A 21,270-nucleotide genomic window follows, 5' to 3' on the forward strand; every position below is an offset into this window, starting at 1 on the left:
GAGCCATTGTTCTAGAACAAAGGTAGAAAAACTTCCTCTTAACAGGCCAGCTGTAAATATTTTAGCCTTACTTCTGGTCTCTGCTCTCTAGAACAAAAGCAACCACAGACAGTACCTAAAGGAATGATCATAGTATGTTCCAACAAAACTTTATTTACAAAAAGGCAGCTGGCCCAGGGGTCAGGCTTGCTGACCCTGCACTAGAACCAGGAGCCAGACCACCTGCAGCTGCAGTTAATGTTCTCCAAACTGCTTTTGTGGTCTGGGCATCACTCAGAACTGGCAGCCTCTGGAGTCAACCCAGTGAGGGGGTTAGAGTGGTGTTCGCAAGCATGATTTATGCTCTTTTCAAATCCAAAAATCTTACCTAATCTGGTCTTTATGATTCATGGTGGAAAGTGGATGCAAGCCACCATAACCATTGTTCCCCTGAACCTTTGCCCCTATGGCAGGCTGCTGAAACGTGCAGGAATTTTTCCGCCCACAGGTACCGCATACCTTATTAAGCTTCCACAATTCTGACTTGTCCTCCTTTCTAGGTCGGCCTACTGCAAAGCCATCGATACAATGGATCAGCATGATATTCCACGTAACAACCAGATGATACAGCAGCCGTGGAACCACATTGGTAAGGACAGCATTGTTAGAAAGAACGTGATTCCTGGGGACGAGACCCTGACTACATGCGACTGTCTGCCCCAGGAGAACGCAGCCAGCTTTTGAATCTCTTTTTGGATGGGATTGAAAAGAATAAGTTCACCAGACCAATAGCCATATACCAAGTGGAAGAGGCTATGTCATAATTACCTGCTATAATTATGAAACCACGGTATGTAATAGTTATGATGAGGCTACCAGTTGGTGGAGTTTGCAGGAGCCTGATGGGTATAGGAAATGAGGATAGAGTGGGGACCACCGACCCTATACCCTTAAAACCTTTGAGGGTGGCACTCCAGTGGCACTTACACCAACCACCGCACACAATGTACGGTTATGTACTTACTGTCTTGGTCTGGAGGTTGAGTAATCAAAGGCTTCCCCTTAGCCGTTCTTACTACATAGCTTCTAGTCCACAGTTCAAGGACCCAGGGTGAGAATTCTGCCAGTTACTAGGTGTATCCGTCCTGATTAGCCACAAAGGCAGCAGGAAAATCAACACAGGTGGGTCCGAGAACACAGCAAGGCCCCACGAGACAGCTTTCAGCCAGCACTCTCTTTACCTCTTGGCCTTTCTGTACTCTTTTCGTTGAAAAGCACGTGTGAAGGCTGTTTGACCCCTCCCTCCCCATAGTGTCCTATACACAAATATCTTGAAAAATACGGGTACCTCCCTTTCCCCAGCAAACAGGTGTCTTAATAAGAAGCCATGGGTTCCTATGAGAAAGGGTTAGAAAATAGTGAGTATAGATGCTGGAGAATTGCAGGTTCCTTCTGTTTAACCAATGGTGTGATTCCGGAAATTAGAAAGGAATTCTGGTGTTCCACCAAGACTCCAGGTATCATTCTTAGCAATCCTCTTGATTACACATAAACCTATCAGGGCTTCTATTGGCCGCCCACTACCTCACACCCTGGAACCCTGTCTCTGTCAGCCGTCACCATGGTGAGGCCCCTGGCTATGAACAGGTGGCACAGCCTATTGCCTTTGTCCACGTTGCTGCGTCCACCTCACCTGGGACAGCTGATGCTGCCACCAGGCTCTGCTATTCCTCAAACCCCCCTCCTCTGTGACACTAATCTGCCCAGTTAGTGGGGCAGCCTCCTGTATGGTCAATACTGGCCAGCAGAGGACACTGCTGAGCTCCCTCAAAATGACTAACTGCTTCTCAAAACAAGGATGGCAACCCAGTCAGGCCCAGGGTGAGGGCTCTCCCCGAGTGTTGTCATGCTTTACAAAATGACTTCTTTTCCTTCAGGGAGATACCCAGCAGGGGGGTTGCTGGATTGAGTGATAGGTCTACATTTATTTATTTCAGGAATCTCCAAACTGTTTTGCATGGAGGTTGCACTCAGTTTATCCCCACGTCTCTCTGAAAAGCCTGGAATTGTCCCCACAGCTGACTGTAATTCTGCTCTGCCTCAAGCAACTGAGACATTCCAGACTGACCTTAACTCTTCTGGTCCCCTCTTGACCCTGGTTGCCTTGTCTGTGTCTGTGGAGAAGCAGGGCAGTGGCTTCCTTCAGTCAAATTCACGTCGTCACCTCGTCAAAGCCGCTAGTGGTGTCCCACACCCCCCTGCTGTGCCTCCTAGGGGTAGTCAAGGTCAGGCTGCAGCCAAAGTTCATCTGCAGACAAAATTCCAGATGAACCATGGAAAAAGCCCAAGTGCCCATCGATCCACGAATGGATTAATAAATTGTGGTACATGTACACCATGGAATATTATGCAGCCTTAAAGAAAGATGGAGACTTTACCTCTTTCATGTTTACACGGATGGAACTGGAACATGTTCTTCTTAGTAAAGTATCTCAAGAATGGAAGAAAATGTATCCAATGTACTCAGCCCTACTATGAAACTAATTTATAGATTTCATATGAAAGCTATAACCTATTATAACCTAAGAATATTGGGAAGAGGGAGAGGAAGGAGAGGGGAGGGGAAGGATGGGTGGAGGGAGGGTGATTGGTGGAATCACACCAACAGCGCATTTTACAAGGGTACATGTGAAACTTACTAAATGTAGAATATAAATGTCTTAACACAATAACTAAGAAAATGCCAGGAAGGCTATGTTAACCAGGGTGACAAAAATATGTCAAATGGTCTATAAAACCAGTGTATGGTGCCCCGTGATTGCATTAATGTACACAGCTATGATTTAATAATAAATAAAAAAAATTCCAGATGAACAACACTTTTTTAGAATAAGTAGGCTCTAGATATTAGATGGACACGTTAAACTTAAGAGAAATTGTGCTATTTGTCCAAAAATCAAAGTTAACTGGGCATCTGTATTTTTATTTGCTAAATCTGAAATCTCTATGGAGAGGGCCTTTCACACACAGCTTTGAGGCAAGCAAACCAAAGGTAACAGGTTGCAGTGTGTTGGCTATGATTCCTCCAGATTTGGCATGGAGTTTAACCAGGAAAATACTGCAATAACGACAGCTGCACACACACATACACAGACAGGGAAGTTTAGTTCCCTGTGGCCATAAGAGCTATGAACTTGGAATCGGGGGCAAGAGCCCAGGTATTTATATCCTGATCATATCAGGGTGATCCAGAGAAACAGCCAATAGAATATAGACATTACACATTCATGCTTAGACAGAGATAGGTAAAGAGACTTCTCACAAGAGATTGGCTCTCACAGTTACTGAGGGTAGAAGTTCCTCAGTCTGCTCTCTGCAATCTGGGGTCCCAGGGAAGTCGGTGGTGTGATTCATTCTGAGTTCAAAAGCCTGAGAAGCAGGGGACCCAGTGAGAATAGGAAAGGGCGGAGACCCTCTGCAGGAAGAGAGCAAATTTGCCCTTCCCTTGCCTTTGTGGTCTGTCCCAGGCCCTCCTCAGATTGGTCAATGACTTACTCAGTCTCTTGATCCAGAAATTCCTTCTGAGACCCAGAAATAACACTTTATGTCAAGTTCACATTAAATTAGGCATCACGCTAGTTCTACAACTTGTTGGACACATGACATTGTATACCCTTGCCACCCTGCACCTGTTTCTTCAGCTATAAAGTGAGAATATTAGAAGTTCCCACTTCGTGAACTTGATATAAAGATTAAATGAGTTAATTCACATAACACTTATTGATCAATACCTGGCAGAGTAAAGTCTTAATAAGTAGCAGCTAGTTACTGGTGTTGTTGATGTTCTGCTAGATCTGGAAGCATCTCACCACCTAACTTCTTTTTTTTTTTGAGACAGAGTCTCACTGTGTTGCCCTTGGTAGAGTGCTGTGGTGTCACTGCTCACAGCAACCTCAATCTCTTGGCTTAAGCAATTCTTTTGCCTCAGCGTCTCAAGTAGCTGGGACTACAGGGGCCTGCCACAGTGCCTGGCTATTTTTTGTTGTGGTTGTCATTGTTTAGCTGGTCCGGGCTGGGTTTGAACCCGCCAGCCTCGGTGTATGTGGCTGGCATCAAAACCACTGTGCTACGGGCACTGTGCCTCACCACCTAACTTCTTTCATTTCCTTGCCTCAAATCTCTGTGGGAGAATGGGGCTAATACAGAGTTTATTTCAAAAGTGCTAGTAAATTTTTAATTAACTTCTTTTATTTCTCCCCCATCTGAACTGCAACAAGTAATAGCTAAGATTTGTTATATGCTTAGTGTGACAGGTGCTGTGCTGAAAACCTAACATAGATTGTTACATTAATTCTCACAAAACCTCAGAGGTGACCACCAATATTGTCTCAATGTTACATGCTCCGGGACCAAGCCGCGCACACAGCTGAGACGCATCCAAGCTCCGGCTGGTTCCAGCCCGGTGTTTCTCCATGAGGTTGGGCTCTAGCCAAGACACTATTGGTTGTGCTTACACCATGGCTCGGTCTATTCAAAACCTACCTGACCTCTAAAGTTAAGCTCTACTATTTCAAATAAGCCAGAATGGCCTAAGCGAGGCTATTTCGACCTCTTTGATGTCCTGAGTGGGTTTTTTTTTTTTTTTTTTTCAGCTTAAAATCCTGGGAGATGCTTTTTTTTTTTTTTGAGACAGAGCCTTAAGATGTCACCCTGGTTAGAGTGCTATGGCATCATAGCTCACAGCAGCCTCAAACTCCTGGGCTCAAGCGAGTCTCCTGTCTCTGCCTCCCAAGTAGCTGGGACTACAGGCACCCGCCACAATGCCCGGCTATTTTTTGGTTGCAGCCATCATTGTTGTTTGGCGGGCCGGGCTGGATTCGAACCCGCCAGCTCAGGTGTATGTGGCTGGCGCCTTAGCCGCTTGAGCCACAGGCGCCGAGCCCCTTGGAGATGTTTTTATTTATTAAATGCCATTATTAAAAACACCACTTTCCATTTCTTATGACTTCAAATCCATTTCTCCTGCATCCAAGGTGATTAGCAGAAGGGTCGTGAATTCAGGTAACCTTGCAGAACTCTGAATCCCGAAGAGTGGGAAGTCAGCTTTTCTTCCAGTTATCTTTCCTCTCAACATATCGTTTATTTCTGGAAACATATCTGCCAGAGAAATACAGAGAAACATGCCTCCAGCAAGTGCAAATATAAATTCTGGAGCAAAATTGTTGCCCGTGGAAATACCAAGAGCAAGCCTGACACAGCAGGAACACGCAGAGAGGAAGGCGAGTAACAGGCTTGTGGGGGGCTCCTCCCTGCACACAGTAGGGTCACAAAGTCCCCAACTCTAAGGAGACTCCTCACACAGAGTATCCCGAGCCTTTTCATTTGGAGAATGAAGTTAAAGGGACAAGAAATCAAGGAAGCAAACTGCTTTGTCTCAAAGGAATTTCCTTCCTCCGGGGAATCCAACCCCTGCCATTTCCCACACGTACACACCAGAGGGCAGTGTTCAACGAGCCAAAATAAAGGTCCAGGGCTGCCCTCGCTGGGGGTTCACACAGCCCGCTGGCTCTGAATTGCGCACTGGGCCCTGAGAGCTTCTTGGGGTGCTCTGTAAACTTTGACTATCTTCAGAGGTGCCACCACATTACGGAAGCTGTCCCGAGAACCAGGGGAGACGTGGGTTAACTTTATTTATTTTGTTTGTTTGTTTGTTTTTAGAAATTAGGATTTTTTTTTTATTAAGACGTCAGTTAACTTTATATGAGTAACAGGAAAAGCATCAAATTGGAAAGTCACAACACCAGTAAACTGTGGGCCCACGACCAGAACCCCTATGGCTTAGTGTCACCACATTATACCTCTGTGGACTGAAGGAATTTATTTATTTATTTTTTATTTATTATTTTTTTTTTTGCAGTTTTTGACCAGGGCTGGGTTTGAACCCACCACCTCCAGTATATGGGGCCAGCGCTCTATTCCTTTGAGCCACAGGTGCCGCCCTGAAAGAATTTTAAAGAATATGGGGGTCTTCTTTCAATCTTCCTGTTAGATGAGAAACTCTTGCCCACTGGCCCACTTCTCTGCCCTCCGCTGTGTGATCTGTGTTGATACGATTACCAAAATAACTTGTTCAGAAGGTATATGTGATTTTAAGTTTCAAATCATGTTTGCGTTAGAGTAAAGCAGGCTCTGGTGAGAATTTTATTTAAAAAATCACAGAATTAGGTGTGCTTTCAGGTTGTAACCACTGGGGTGTAAGAAAGTGTACTGCCAAATAGCCTCAAAAATGGGGTTGAGGAAATTGAGGGCAATTAAAGTGAGCGGTGAAATGTACAATGTGTTGGATGAAATACCCACTGATGACGAGTTGTATGTATCCTAAAGTGACAATGAAGGTGAATTTGAAAATCCAGAAGGACATTTATGTTGCGATTTGGCTGATGAAACAGAAGATTTAGAAGGAGCTGCCAAGCACTGTGACAACCAAGTGACAGCATGTGAAAATGATGAATTTGCAGGAAACGCAGAAACTGCTGGGTGTACACCTGTACACCTCACCGGGTGTACAACACAGCTTTTGAATTTTCAGAAGTTGGGGCAAAACATTCATGGAGGAATAACATTACCAGTAGAGGTTTTTGACTGTTTATATCCCTCAGATATTACTGAATATCACAGTGGTAAATGCCAGCATTATCTTCAAGGAGCCAAATTCAGAGGAGGGCATGAATCTCAGAGACTTTCCATGAGCTGTAATTGCAGGACTTGTAGGCTCACGGTTAGGTAAATACAATATCACTCCAAACAGCATGTTCCTCGAGAGAAATGATCAGACAAAGCTGCACATGTGTCTGCTCGGGGGCATCTGGAAGTCGAGCACAGTGCAGGACAGCTAAAACCCACACCACACAAAACCAGTGAGTCAGATGCAGAACTGGACTCTACGAGCAAGAACAAGAACCGTTTTGCTGACTGTCACAAAAAGTGACAACACCAGGCTTCCCAGTGGTTTTGATGTTGAACCACATGCAGAATTAATTAGGTAAAACTATTTTTGCTAAAAAGCTCTGTAAACATATTCCTTAACTATAAATTTAACATTATTAAAATTAAAATGTATAGCATATATAGTGCTTCTATTTTTGGTAATCAAAGTGTTAATCTTTCCCGGCCTCTCACAGGATGAGGACAGTGAAGGGGAAGGCAGCAGGAAGGAGGGGTTTAGTTCACTCAGAAGACATAGCCCACGTAATTTCCCGCGGGAGACGCTCTGTGGCCCGTTCATTCACACTTTGAGATCCAGAAACCATTTGCTGTGAAGCCAGACGGCTGTGGTACGGAATTCCATACACCTTTTCCAGGAATTTTTAAGATGAATATTTCCTTTCCTTAGGATACAGCTGGGACTAAGGTAGTATTGAATTCCCACTTTTGGAGACAGGCACTTTTTTTATTGTTAAATATCACATCTGCAAAAGAGTGGAAGAAGCATTTGTATCATTTAAAAATAGTGACATCATCACAAGCTCAGCAGTGAATGAGTGTGCGGCTATAGGGGACATAGAAGCTTTCTGGAAGCCAGGCCCACAGTCTGAGATTCTGAGAGGCTTGTTCCTGTCAGATAAACCAGGGATGAGAGAGCGTAGAACACTTACCACTTCCAAATTCTAGCCTGAGCTTTGAACCTGGGAGATTCTAACTATGCACTTACTTGCTTCTTCCCGCTGGAGGATGTCTTGGAGAGTCTTCTGTGAACTTCAGTCTTCACTTCTGTGAAGTGAATTGTTTCGGGAAGCCTTTGCTGCCCATGAGGGCCTGCACACACCTTGACAGCACTGTGAGGTAAGGACTTCACCAGCCTAGTTCCATAGGGACTAGGGGTTGCTCTGATGCAGCTGGAAGAGCCAGCTTCCCTGCCCACTGCCCCCAACACCTTCCACCCACCTGCCTGCCCAAGCCCACGAAGCACCTCACTCACTGCAGGCAGGACCCACACTATCTGTTTACTTACTGTGCTGTGGGATTGCAAGATAACTTAACTTACAAAAATTCTATACAGAATTAGTCTTTTCAGTAAAAAACAATAATAGCATCTTTTCATTTTGGGTTTCTCCTTAATTATTTCAAAATGAGTCTAAGTACAAACATAAACAATTTATATTTGCCTATAAGTGTGTATGCCTTCAAGTGACAAAAGGAAATGCCTATTTGAACAGAAAAACAAGAGGCTTGGTGTCACCTGAGGTAGGTTCTCTGATCCCTTTATGTGAAATTGCTACATTAGCATCATGCATTCAGATGAAAGATTAGGAAGAAAAAGAGAAGAGGTCACGTGTGGATTCAAGTACCTCATGCTTTGGATAAGAAAATCCTATGACAAAGATGTGAACAGGATGGTCAAAAGAGCCTGCCATAGTGCTGGAGCACAGGCCTCTGAGTGACACTCCTCCACCCTGGGCTCCAGGCGACTCTACCCAGAATCACTCTGCATGGTATCAACAGCTGTGAACACCCAGGTTCAGGCCAGGCTAGGAAAGACTCAAGCTGCATAACAAGTTACCAGAAACTTAGTGGCTTTAAACAAAGCCTATTTATTGTCTTGTATAAATCAGAAGTCTGGGCAGGGATTAACTGGATATTTTCCTTGGGGTCCCACAAGGTCACAAAGGAAGGTATTGGCTGGGCTGCATTCTCATCTGGAAAATCGACTAGGAAGGGATCCACTTCCACGATCCCCCAAGATTTTGGCAAAATTTATTTCCTTGTGATTGATTAATAAAATCCAAAAAGAATCTCTGCAGATTCTAAGTCCTCAGGGATACCCACAGGACATCTTTTGAAGACCTTCTGACTGGTTATGTCCATCTCGTCCAGGGTCTGCTCCCTTTTAATTAACATAAAGCCAACTGGTTTGTGGCCTTGATAAGCAGAGTTCCTTGCCACATGATGTGTCCTTTCAATGACCCTCATCCCTCATGCATCTCAGAATGTCTCACTCAGGCCATCTTCAATGACTGCTCTTCCTCTTTGTTGTTGTTTTTCTACAGATTGATTTTCTTTAATATATTTCTAGTTCAACTTTATCACTCTGCTACTGAAAATGTAACATTTGCATATATATCAAGGATTTCCTTCAATTACAATTCTAAATTCTCTTCTACAAAACACTTTACAATAACATTCTTTAATGAATATTACAAAGAAAGCATTAAGTAAATATTACAAGGGAAACTAACACAGGCAAAACACAGGTTTTGATGCATCATGAGACATAATTTTATTTATCTATATTTTCACTAATCAACTATACAGCGATACTTTTAAAAATCCATTTACTTTTTACAAAAGAAATACCCTAACACAGTAGAGTCTCATAATGCCTTCGCAAACACCAATTTGATGCCTTAGGGTTGTAATGTGCTTAAAAAGGTTTTGAAGTCAGGCTAGTTTAGAAATGTCTTTGAACATTTGTTTGCATCCTTTGAAAGGGCCAGTTTCAATGACTATAGTAGCTGAAAAAGTCTTCCCATTGATGGCCTCCAGGGTACCTTCGTTGCCTCTGTAACCTCCTTTTAGAACGAGAATTCTTTTTCCTGGTACTGGAATTACTGTCTCCAAATGAGTCTGGTCAAGTTTCATCTTGCCTGAGGAATCAATCATCCTGACAACAGCGGTATACTGATCAATCACTTACTTAACCAGACCCTTTTTCTTATGATATTTCTCAGCAGCGTGTGTGCTTATAATTCTTACAATGATTCCGGGCTGTAGCCAATAATCCCTTTGGGCAGATCTTTTCTTCCCCTCTTCCACCTCCATGATCTCATCCAGGGACGATTTCTTCCTCTTCTTTCCTCTGGGCTGAGCTGAGCTCTGGGAAGCTTATTTTTGCTTCAGTGTTGCCGCCCTCCCTGTCGTTTTCTGTGCGCTTGGTCCCAAAGCACTGGACTTGAAAGACCCAGCTCCAACTGGGCTACCTGCTCCTTTATTCAAATTAAATGAAATTTTTTCTTTGTCATTGGCTCTGCTCAACGCTGTGAAACTCGGGGCCCACTCTTCCTTCCCTTCCACACCTCTTCTCACTTGCTCTTCAATAAATTGGGCTGTTTTCTCTTCGTCATCAAGACCTTCTTCCTCTTTTTTCCCACTCGCAGTTGCTGGCACATGGTTCCTGGGTCCCTATGTACTGAATATATCAGCCTGTGGGTGTCTGGTCCACTCTGCACAAGTCTTCTCTGCCCAGCCACTTGGTGAAATCCGTCAGTTTCCCACCGAGTACCATTCATGTGGATGTGCTCCCACTGGCTGATGAACTCGTTGTAGACAATGTTGTGGACCCATTTGGTGCCGAACCGCCTCACAAGAAGGTCTACGAAGTCGTTTCAGAATTCCTCTGAAAAATAATCCATCAACTGCTGAGGATTTTCCGAAGCCAGCAAGAGCTGTCTCTGAAGAGACTTGGTCGTACAGTGACACTTTTTTTTTTTTTTTTTTTTTTTTTTTTTGTGGTTTTTGGCCGGGGCTGGATTTGAACCCGCCACCTCCGGCATATGGGACCGGCGCCCTACTCCTTGAGCCACAGGCGCCGCCCCGTACAGTGACACTTTTAAAGCCATTCTCGTCGCGGCACTGCTTCTGGCACATCTGGCAATACCCACGCAGCTTCTGAAGCCCCTTGGATTTCATCCTGTTGGCAGCAACCTTCAGGGTGAGAGAATCCACCTTCCCCATGGCGAGCACGGTACCGAACGACCGCCCTCCGCAGCCCGGCGTCCACCAAATCAAGTAGAAGCGTAAAAGGAACCGGGCTGCTGTGGGTGGGCGGGACAAGTAGCGGCTGAGAGGGGGCAGGAGGAGGGGCCTGGTGAGACTGGGCTCCAACCCTCGCGAGACTTCCCTGGGTTAGGCGCCAGGAGGCCAGACCCGGGGAGAAAGCCGGAAGCGGGCGGGGCGCGGAGCGGAGGCTTCTGGGCATGCGCCGTAAGGCCTGTCCCACCGCCCTTCGGCAGGTCGTGTGTCCCCGGGTTCTGGGCCTTTGCCTGGGCCTTGCAGTCGCAGGGAACGAAATCGTGTTTAGATGAAGGCAGTGCTGTCTGATGGATGTTCATAGGGAACTTCCACACGACGGCCCCACCTCAAGACTATCGGCAGAAGTCTGGTGTGGTGCTCAGTGGACGTCCCCGAGCTACGGGAGTGGGCACCTCTTGAACTGACCATCAGAGGACAGACACACTTGGAACTGATGGGCTTATTACAGGTTCCGTTGTTGAATAGGCTGTCATCCTGGCCCTGGAGTAACCTGGGCCGTGTTTGCTGTCTTGTGAGCCAACCCTGGGTGACTCGGGAAAGGAAGCCAACTTTTCTACACACCTTCACTCCCCTGCCAAACTTTGCTGGCGCCTAACCTGAGGGGTCAAGGGAAAGGCAGGCCTTGCACAGCGTCGCTAATGTCATGGAGGGTGCAGCTTCACACCTACGGCTTTGTACTGTAGAATTGAACAGGTGTCTCACTACTCGAGACAGAAGGACTGGCTGGGTGGCTGACTGACTCCCCACCCCACCCCCAGTCTCTGGAGTGTTACCCTCTATTGACCTGGTCCAGGGGAGGGCTTTCAAGGGGTGCGGGATGTTACTAAATGATTAACAGGGGTTCTGTAGATTGTATCTGCATGTGGGAGTTCCCTCCCTGAATGGGCAGGGCTGTCAACCCCTGTGATGAGACATTTTACCGTCCTTCGTATTGGAACAAGTTTATGTGAAGAATGACGTAACTGATTTTGTTGAGATTTTTGGAGTGTGCTGAACCACAAGAGTTCTCACGGCCAGAATCAACATTCACTAGTCCAACAGCACAGGCACAATAGGACACTGTGAGAGGGCTCTGGTCTGTTCAGACTCTAGGCTGACCACATAGAATTATAACAATCCTAGCGGCGGCACGTGTCAATGCCCAGGAACACAGCCTGATGAATCAACTGTGACATCTATGGAGCCACTCACAGCTGGCCCACATCCTCAGGGGTGGGGAAGTGCCCAGGGAATGGGCTTCATTGGGTGCAACTATGAGTGAACTGGGAGGAGGCTAGAGTGAGACCAGAGAATCTTCACCAGTTAAAATATTCATGGGAGAAGAACACTTGCAAAGTAATTCCCAATTTACAAACATCTGGCTTATGCACACCTCACACAACTGGAGGCCTTTACAGTACTGTACAGCAAGGGGTCCCCAACCCCTAGGCAGCAGCCTAAAGCTAAGTAAGGAAATGGGGGAAACTTCTCAAATCTGGCCCCCAAGAACTGGGAAGACAGAGTTTTTAAAGACAGTTTGGTAGGCAGAGGGTTAGGCTATCAGGGTCTGCTAATTGGCTGTTTCTAAGATAGACCCATCAGTCCTTGGGTGTGGGCACTGTGTGGGGATCAGCCAATCCACTAGAATGCAGCTTCTTGGGTGGGGGTCCAAGACCAGTTGAGTCAGTTTCTTGGTCTGAGTGGGTCAGTTGATCCCCTGGAATGCAGGACCTGGAAGGTATCTCAAAAACTACCCCTAGATTCCAAACAGGTTATGTTACTTAATGGAGAAATTATCTAACCCCAGCCCTGCAGTCTGCCTGTGTGTGAGATTGGGAAAATGAAACCCAGAAGGTTCCAGGTTCAGTGGGAAAGCAAAACTTACTGCCTAGGAATAAAAGCCAGGGGTGGCTCCAAGTGCCTAGCACCTTGTGCAGGTTCAGGGTCCCCTTTCCCAGTCCGCCCTGCACGGGGCAGGCAGGAAAGCCTCTCTTTGGACAGAGAAGGCCAGTGCCCCTGCGAGTTGAGGGTGTCCCCAGGGAAGCGCCTGCACCTGCAAGGACGGAGGGGAGGTGGCCCCCGCAGGCTGGTGAAGGGCAGGAGAGGTCTGACACCTTCTGGGGATCGGGAGAGGGGATTGAAGAGGAGCTAAGAGGAGTCAAAACAAGCACAGACCAGGACCTGGGCAGTGACAGCAGCAGGCAGCTCCTCCCTCCATCTTGGAATAGACTCACAGTAGAAGTCGGGTTTTATCTTTTCCCTGGAAAGTTCTTACATTCTCCCTTATCGCTTCTCTTTTGTTTACAAAGTTGCATATGTAAGTTCATAACTAATTTTCTAAGATTTTCCATAATCACCAAAGCTGACACCATCTGTGACAGGGCCTTGAGAATGGGGGGAGTTCTGAGGACCTCTAGAAGGAGCAGGAAAAGGAGAATGCCCGGGCAAGAGCAGTAACAGGGCCAAAGGATAACTTCCCCCTGACACCATCTATGATTTCCAGTCTTCTTCCTGAGAGCAGTGACCTGTGGTTCAGTGAACCTGATTTGTAGTTTGCAGGTTAGTGGGAGAGCACAGGCGCTGAGGGTTGAGTGCCAAAATAGTTGCAGGTGGGTTTCATTCTTTTCTTCTTCCCTACCCTTCCCCTTATATCAAAAGATACTGGTCATTGTTTGGTGTGTGTCCTTCCCAATAGTCTACTCAGAGACAAGTTTGTGTGTATACCTCCCATCCATCCATGCGTGTTGTATCACTTGTCATCTCTTTAGAAACATATCTGACTGTCATACTGGTGTGCTTTTTCTCAGCTCGCATCAGTCTAATTTAGCGATTGCTAGCCCCAGTGATTGCTGTGTGGTATCACATTGTTTGCTGGGTCATAACTGATGAGTTTTACTTGAAGCAAAAGAGGGACATAAAACAAAAATTAAATTTTCTTCTCTGCTAATTTCCTCCTCATACTCAGTCTCACTGTTTTAGCTCTCCTGAGGGATAGCACTACAAAAATAAACATGCAAGTCCATTTCTTGGCTACTTATAAATTATATACCTTCAACTCTATTTCTTGGTTTATCAACTTTAGAAAGACTCTACTGACTCCATGCTGGGAAAGAAACAACCACTCACTCTGTCTTCCCATATGAGTTATGTATTCTTTAAAATTCTTCTCATGGTTAGATTTATGATGTTTAATAATATATCTATATTGGTTATCATCCATGGCTTACCTGGTGTGGGTTGAAGTCTCTGCCTTCATCCCTGCTGGCTCATTTGCTGCTTCTATAAGTATGAAGACCTGATGAATGTTTATTGACATAGCCCTTTTTAGACCAGCTCTGAGTTTATTCGGAAATACAATACTCTAGAAAAGATATCCAGCTTCTGATGGTCTAGTTAACTCCCTATGTCAGTAATTACACCCAGAGATCTTATATTTTCATCCTTTATTCCGACGCACTTCTTACAAATTAATGAAATCTTTTAGTTGATTTGAAATGACAGTCTTGCCTGGCAGGGTATTACCTTCACCTGATCCCTGCAGCAAGGCTAAGTCCCTCTATTTAACTGAGAACCCTTTAGAGTCTATGTTGAGCAAGGCTTTTTTTTTAATTTAATCTTATCATTTTTATTTGTAGTACAGAAGCCAGTGCCTTGTGAGATACAAATTTCTTGACTTTCTTTCTTTTTAAACAATATTTCAAAGTTTAATTATTATGGGTACATAATAGCTGTGTATCTTTAGAGGGCACAGTGATGTTTTGATATAGGCATAAAAAATGAATTAATTAAACCAGGCTAATTGGGCACCTCAGGCATTTAACATTTCTTTGTGTTAGAAACATTCCACTTCCACTCTTTTATAATAATTATTTTAAAGTATACCCTAACTTATTGTTGATTATAGTCACTTGGCTCTGCTGTCAAACATTGTTCATTCTATTACCTATACTTTTGCACTCATTAGCCCTCCCTACTTTATCCTCCTTTCTCTGCTACCCTTCCTATTCTCCAGTAACTGTCATCCTACTCTCTGTCTCCATGAGATCAATTGTTTTTAATATTTAGCTTCCACACATGCCAGGGGTGTCTTTCTGTGCTTGGCTTATTTCACTTAACATAATGTTGTCCAGTTCCATCCATGTTGCAAATGGCTGGATTTCATTCTTTTCTGTGGCTATATAATATTCTATGTATATGTGTACCACAATTTCTTTCTTTCTTTCTTTCTTTTTTTTGAGGGAAAGGAAAGGGAGGTTTATTAATTTGCCAGCAAATGAGGAGGCCATCAGACTCTCATCCTGAAGAACCATTGTCCTCCTTTCAGGCAGAAATACAAAGCTTTTAAAGGGGATTTTCAGTTTCAGGCTGTTGCAGTTTAATCATAGTTGGTGGTTCCTGTGGACCTTATTTCCTGTGAAGATGATCTAATGACCTTTCTCTGGATAATTCTATTGAGCCATCTCCTGTAGTTTAAATACTAGAAAACAAAGAATAAAGAACATATTTCTGCCCCTTCAAATACTGACCTTGGGCAAGGATGCAGGTTTTAATTCCTCAAAAATAGTAAGGGGTTTTAAAGAGACAACTTGCAAAGCATTGTTCCCTCTTTCAGATCCTTACTTCTGTTACATATTCTCACATGAACTTACCTAAAACAGTTTTCTGTGAGACTTACTTCCTCTCAATGATGCATAACCTGAAGACTTAGCATTATCCAAATGTGCTTTATTTTAAAATTACTTCTTCCCAATAATAAACATCAATCAGAGAGGATGAGTTACAGAGCTGTTAAATCTACTGGCCTCATAACACATTTTTCATTAATGCTGCTCTATATTTTGTTAATAGTATCTTTAATATTTTGCAAAGTACCCTCTATTAAATTAATAGCATTGTATAGCCTCATTTATTTGCCTTACTGGCTTTTTAATCACATCAAACTCATGTTTCAAAGATACTGTATTTCAGGCACATTTTTTAGCATTTATATCACTACTACCAAATATTTAATAGAAATATTTGGTGGATGTTAAAATAAAGATTTACAACTATAGTAAAACCAAACATTAGAATAATAAAATAACAATTATCAAAAAAACTCATCAAAATTTTGCTGCACTTGAAAAAAGTGTGCTTTACACAGTATTGGTCAAAGGTGATGGGTATTTCTCTTCAATGAGGCAGTCATATTGCAATGTTGTAAACAAGGTCCACAATACACTTGCTTTAAGAATATGCAATCTTTCTGCTAATTTTTAAAATGTAGGAAGTTCAAATTATTTCAAATTTTGTATATAAAGTGAGAATTTATTGCTATTTTAATATCTCACCATTGAAAATTTGCATGATCCAAAATCTCATAAAATGTAACTATCTTGTTTTTTTTTCCTTTTTTTTACTGTTGGGGATTCATTGAGGGTACAATAAGCCAGGTTACACTGATTGCATTTGTTAGGTAAAGTCCCTCTTGCCATCGCGCCTTGCCCCCAAAAGGTGTGGCACACACCAAGGCCCCAAACTCCTCCCTCCTTCCCTCTCTCTGCTCTCCCTTTCCCCATCCCCACCATGACCTTAATTGTCATTAATTGTCCTTATATCGAAATTCAGTATATAGGATTCATACTTCTCCATTCTTGTGATGCTTTCCTAAGAATAATGTCTTCCACTTCCATCCAGGTTAATATGAAGAATGTAAAGTCTCCATTTTTTTTAATGGCTGAGTAGTATTCCATGGTATACACATACCACAGCTTGTTAATCCATGCCTGGGTTAGTGGGCATTTAGGCTGTTTCCACATTTTGGCGATTGTAAATTGAGCTGCAATAAATAGTCTAGTACAAGTGTCCTTATGATAAAAGGATTTTTTCCCTTCTGGGTAGATGCCCAGTAATGGGATTGCAGGATCAAATGGGAGGTCTAGCTTGAGTGCTTTGAGGTTTCTCCATACTTCCTTCCAGAAAGGTTGTACTAGTTTGCAGTCCCACCAGCAGTGTAAAAGTGTTCCCTTCTCTCCACATCCACGCCAGCATCTGCAATTTTGAGATTTTGTAATGTGGGCCATTCTCGCTGGGGTTAGATGGTATCTCAGGGTGGTTTTGATTTTCATTTCTCTAATAGATAGAGATGATGAACATTTTCTCATATATTTGTTAGCCATTCATCTGTCATCTTTAGAAAAGGTTCTATTCATGTCTCTTGCCCATTGATATATGGGATTGTTGGCTTTTTTCATGTGGATTAATTTGAGTTCTCTATAGATCCTAGTTATCAAGCTTGTGTCTGATTCAAAATATGCAAATATCCTTTCCCATTGTGTAGGTTGTCTATTTGCATTGGTTGTTGTCTCCTTAGCTGTACAGAAGCTTTTCAGTTTAATGAAGTCCCATTTGTTTATTTTTGTTGTTGTTGCAATTGCCATGGCAGTCTTCTTCATGAAGTCTTTCCCCAGACCAATATCTTCCAGTGTTTTTCCTATGCTTTCTTTGAGGATTTTTATTGTTTCATGCCTTAAATTTAAGTCCTTTATCCATCTTGAATTAATTTTTGTGAGTAGGGAAAGGTATGGGTACAGTTTCAGTCTTTTACATGTGGATACCCAGTTCTCCCAACACCATTTATTGAATAGGGAGTCTTTCCCCCAAGGTATGTTCTTGTTTGGTTTATCAAAGATTAGGTTGTTGTAAGATGTTAGTTTCATTTCCTGATTTTCTATTTAATTCCAAGTGTCTATGTCTTTATTTTTGTGCCAGTACCATACTGTCTTGACCACTATGGCTTTGAAGTACAGCCTAAAATCTGGTATGGTGATGCCCCCAGCTTTATTTTTATTACTAAGAACTGCCTTAGCTATACGGGGTTTTTTCCGGTTTCATACAAAACGCAGAATCATTTTTTCCAAATCTTGAAAGTATGATGTTGGTATTTTAATAGGAATGGCATTAAATAGGTAGATTGCTTTGGGAAGTATAGACATTTTAACAATGTTGATTCTTCTTATCCATGAGCATGGTATGTTTTTCCATTTTTTAATATCCTCTGCTATTTCCTTTCTGAGGATTTCATAATTTTCTTTATAGAGGTCCTTCATCTCCTTTGTTAGGTATATTTCTAGGTATTTCATTTTCTTTGAAACTATGGTGAAGGGAGTTGTGTCCTTAATTAGCTTCTCATCTTGACTGTTATTGGTGTACACAAAGGCTACTGACTTGTGGACATTGATTTTATATCCTGAAACATTACTGTATTTTTGGATGACTTCCAGGAGTCTTGCGGTTGAGTGTTTGGGATTCTCTAAGTATAAGATCATGTCGTCAGCAAAGAGGGAGAGTTTGACCTCCTCTGCTCCCATTTGGATTCCCTTTATTTCCTTGTCTTGCCTAATTGTATTGGCTAGAACTTCCAGCACTATGTTGAATAGTAAAGGTGACAGAGGTCAACCTTGTATGGTTCCAGTTCTAAGAAGAAAAGCTTTCAGTTTTACTCCATTCAGTAAAATATTAGTTGTGGGTTTGTCATAGATAGCTTCAATCAGTTTTAGAAATGTGCCATCTATGCCAATCTCTTCAGTGTTCTAATTAGAAAAGGACGCTGGATTTTATCAAATGCTTTTTCTGCATCTATTGAGAGGATCATGTGATCTTTATTTTTGCCTCTGTTAATACGGTGGACAACGTTTATGGACTTGCGTATGTTAAACCAGCCTTGCATCCCTGGGATGAAACCTATTTGATCATGATGTATGACATTTTTTATGATAAGCTGTAATCTATTGGCTAGGATTTTGTTGAGAATATTTGCATCTATAATCATGAGTGAAATTAGTCTGAAATTCTTTTTGGTTGGGTCTTGTCCTGGTTTTGGTATCAGGGTGATATTTGCTTCATAGAACGTGTTGGGGAAGATTCCTTCCTCCTCAATTTTTTGTAATAATTTCTGCAGTGCAAGAATAAGCTCTTCCTTGAAGGTTTGATAGAATTCTGGTGTGAAGCCATGTGGACCAGGGCATTTTTTGGTTGGAAGATTTTTTATTGTTTCTTTAATCTCAGTGATTGAAATTGGTCTGTTCAGGAGCTCTATTTCTTCCTGGCTAAGTCTAGGGAGAGGGTGTGATTCCAAATATTGATCCATTTCCTTCACATTGTCAAATTTCTGGGCATAGAGTTTCTGGTAGTATTCAGAGATGATCTCTTATATCTCTGTGGGATCAGTTGTTATTTCCCCTTTATCATTTCTGATTGAGGTTACTAGAGATTTTACTTTTCTATTTCTAGTTAGTCTGGCCAATGGTTTATCAATTTTTTTTATTTTTTAAAAAAACCAACTCCTTGTTTCATTAATTTTCTGAATGATTCTTTTGTTTTCAATTTCATTGATCTTTGATTTGATTTTGGATATTTCTTTTCTTCTACTGGGTTTAGGCTTAGATTGTTCTTCTTTTTACAATTCCATAAGATGGCTCGTGAGATTGTTGATGCGCTCTCTTTCTGTTTTTTGAATGTAGGCATCTAAAGCGATAAATTTTCCTCTCAAAACTGCTTTTGCAGTATCCCACAGGTTTTGGTAGCTTGTGTCTTCATTGTTGTTATGCTCAAGGAAGTTAATGATTTCCTGTTTTATTTCTTCCTGCACCCATCTGTTATTCAACAGAAGATTGTTTAATTTCCATGCCTTTGTGTGGGGTCAAATGTTTTTGTTAGAGTTGAGTTCCACCTTTAGAGCCTTATGGTCTTAAGAAGATACAAGGTAAAATTTCAATTCTTTTTATTCTGTTGATATTTGTTTTATGTCCCAGGATATGATCAATTTTGGAGAATGTTCCATGGGGTGAAGAGAAGAATGTATATTCTTTATCTTTGGGATGGGGTGTTCTACATGCATCTAACAAGCACAGTTGTTCTAGGTTCTCATTTAAATCTCTTATATCTTTGTTTAATTTCTGTTTAGAGGATCTGTCCAGCTCTGTAAGAGGAGTGTTAAAGTCCCCTGTTATTATGGTATTAGAGGATATCATATTGCTCAGACTGAGTAAGGTCTGTTTCAAGAATCTGGGAGCATTTAAATTGGGTGCATAAATATTTAGAATTGAAACGTCTTCTTCTTGTATTTTTCCCTTGATCAATATAAAGTGACCATCTTTGTCCTTTTTGACTTTAGTTGCTTTAAATACACATGTATCTGAAAATAAGATCGCAACTCCTCTTTTCTTCTGAATTCCATTTGCCTGAAAAATTATCTTCCAACCCTTGACTCAGAGTTTTAATTTGTCTTTTGAAGCCAGGTGTGTTTCCTGCAGACAGAAGATGGATGGCTTGTGTTTTTTAATCCAGTCAGCCAATCTATGTCTCCTCAGTGGGGAATTCAAGCCATTAACATTTATTGAGATAATTGATAAGTGTGGTAGTATTCTATTCATCTTACTTTCTGAGAGTCCATTGCTGAGTTTTATCTTTTGCAACAATGTGGAAGTTAGATTCTGTCCTTTAATTTCTGAGTTCTTAACTTTGCTGCTGATCCATTGTGATGTTCAGTGTGTAGAACAGGTTGAAGTATTTCCCATAGAGCTGGTCTCGTTGTGGCAAATTTCCTCAATGTTTGTATATCTATAAATGATTTGATTTCTCCATCAATTTTAAAGCTTAGCTTAGCAGGGTATAGAATTCTGGGCTGAAAATTGTTCTGTTTAAGTAGATTAAAGGTAGATCACCACTGTCTTCTTGCTTGGAAAGTTTCATTAGAGAAGTCTGCAATCACTCTGATGGATTTGCCCCTATAGGTCAACTGGCGCTTACTCCTGGCAGCTTGCAGAATCTTTTCTTTGGTCTTGACTTTAGACAGGTTCATTCTCCTGTCTTGGAGAGGCTCGGTTAGACTTGAGGTGACCTGGGGTCTGATATCCCTCTGAAAGCAGTGTGTCAGAATCTTTGGTGATATTTGGGAAATTTTCTTTTATAATATTCTCTAGTATGGCTTCCATTCCTCTGGGTAATTCTTCTTCCCCTTTTGGGATTCATATAACTTGTATGTTGGAATGCTTCATAAAGTCCCATAATTCTGACAGTGAATGTTCTGCTTTCTCTCTCTTCTTTTCTGCCTCTTTTACTATCTGAGTTATCTCAAGAACTTTGTCCTCTACCTCTGAAATTCTTTCTTCTGCATGGTCTAACCTGTTGCTGATACTTTCCATTGCGTCTTTAAGTTCCCTAATTGACTGCTTCAGTTTCTTCAGGTCTGCTATATCCTTTCTATATTCTTCATATCGTTCATCTCTGATTTGATTCTGTTTTTGGATTTCCTTTTGGTTATTTTCCACTTTATTAGCAGTTTCCTTCATTGTTTCCATCTTTTCTTTCATTGTTTTCAACATGTGTATTCTAAATTCCCTTTCTGTCATTCCTAACATTTCTTTATAGGTGGAATCCTCTGCAATAGCTACCTCATGGTCCCTTGGAGGGATTGCTCTGGACTGGTTCTTCATGTTGCCAGGAGTTTTCTGCTGATTCTTC

General features: G+C 42.4%; 1 pseudogene; it reads right to left on the reverse strand.

Moving 5' to 3' along the window:
• Positions 1–9,417: 9,417 nt before the first annotated feature.
• Positions 9,418–10,710, reverse strand: LOC128575864 (DNA/RNA-binding protein KIN17-like; annotated as a pseudogene).
• Positions 10,711–21,270: the final 10,560 nt, after the last annotated feature.

The sequence above is a fragment of the Nycticebus coucang genome, chromosome 23 (assembly GCF_027406575.1).
Source record: "Nycticebus coucang isolate mNycCou1 chromosome 23, mNycCou1.pri, whole genome shotgun sequence".
NCBI lineage: Eukaryota > Metazoa > Chordata > Mammalia > Primates > Lorisidae > Nycticebus > Nycticebus coucang.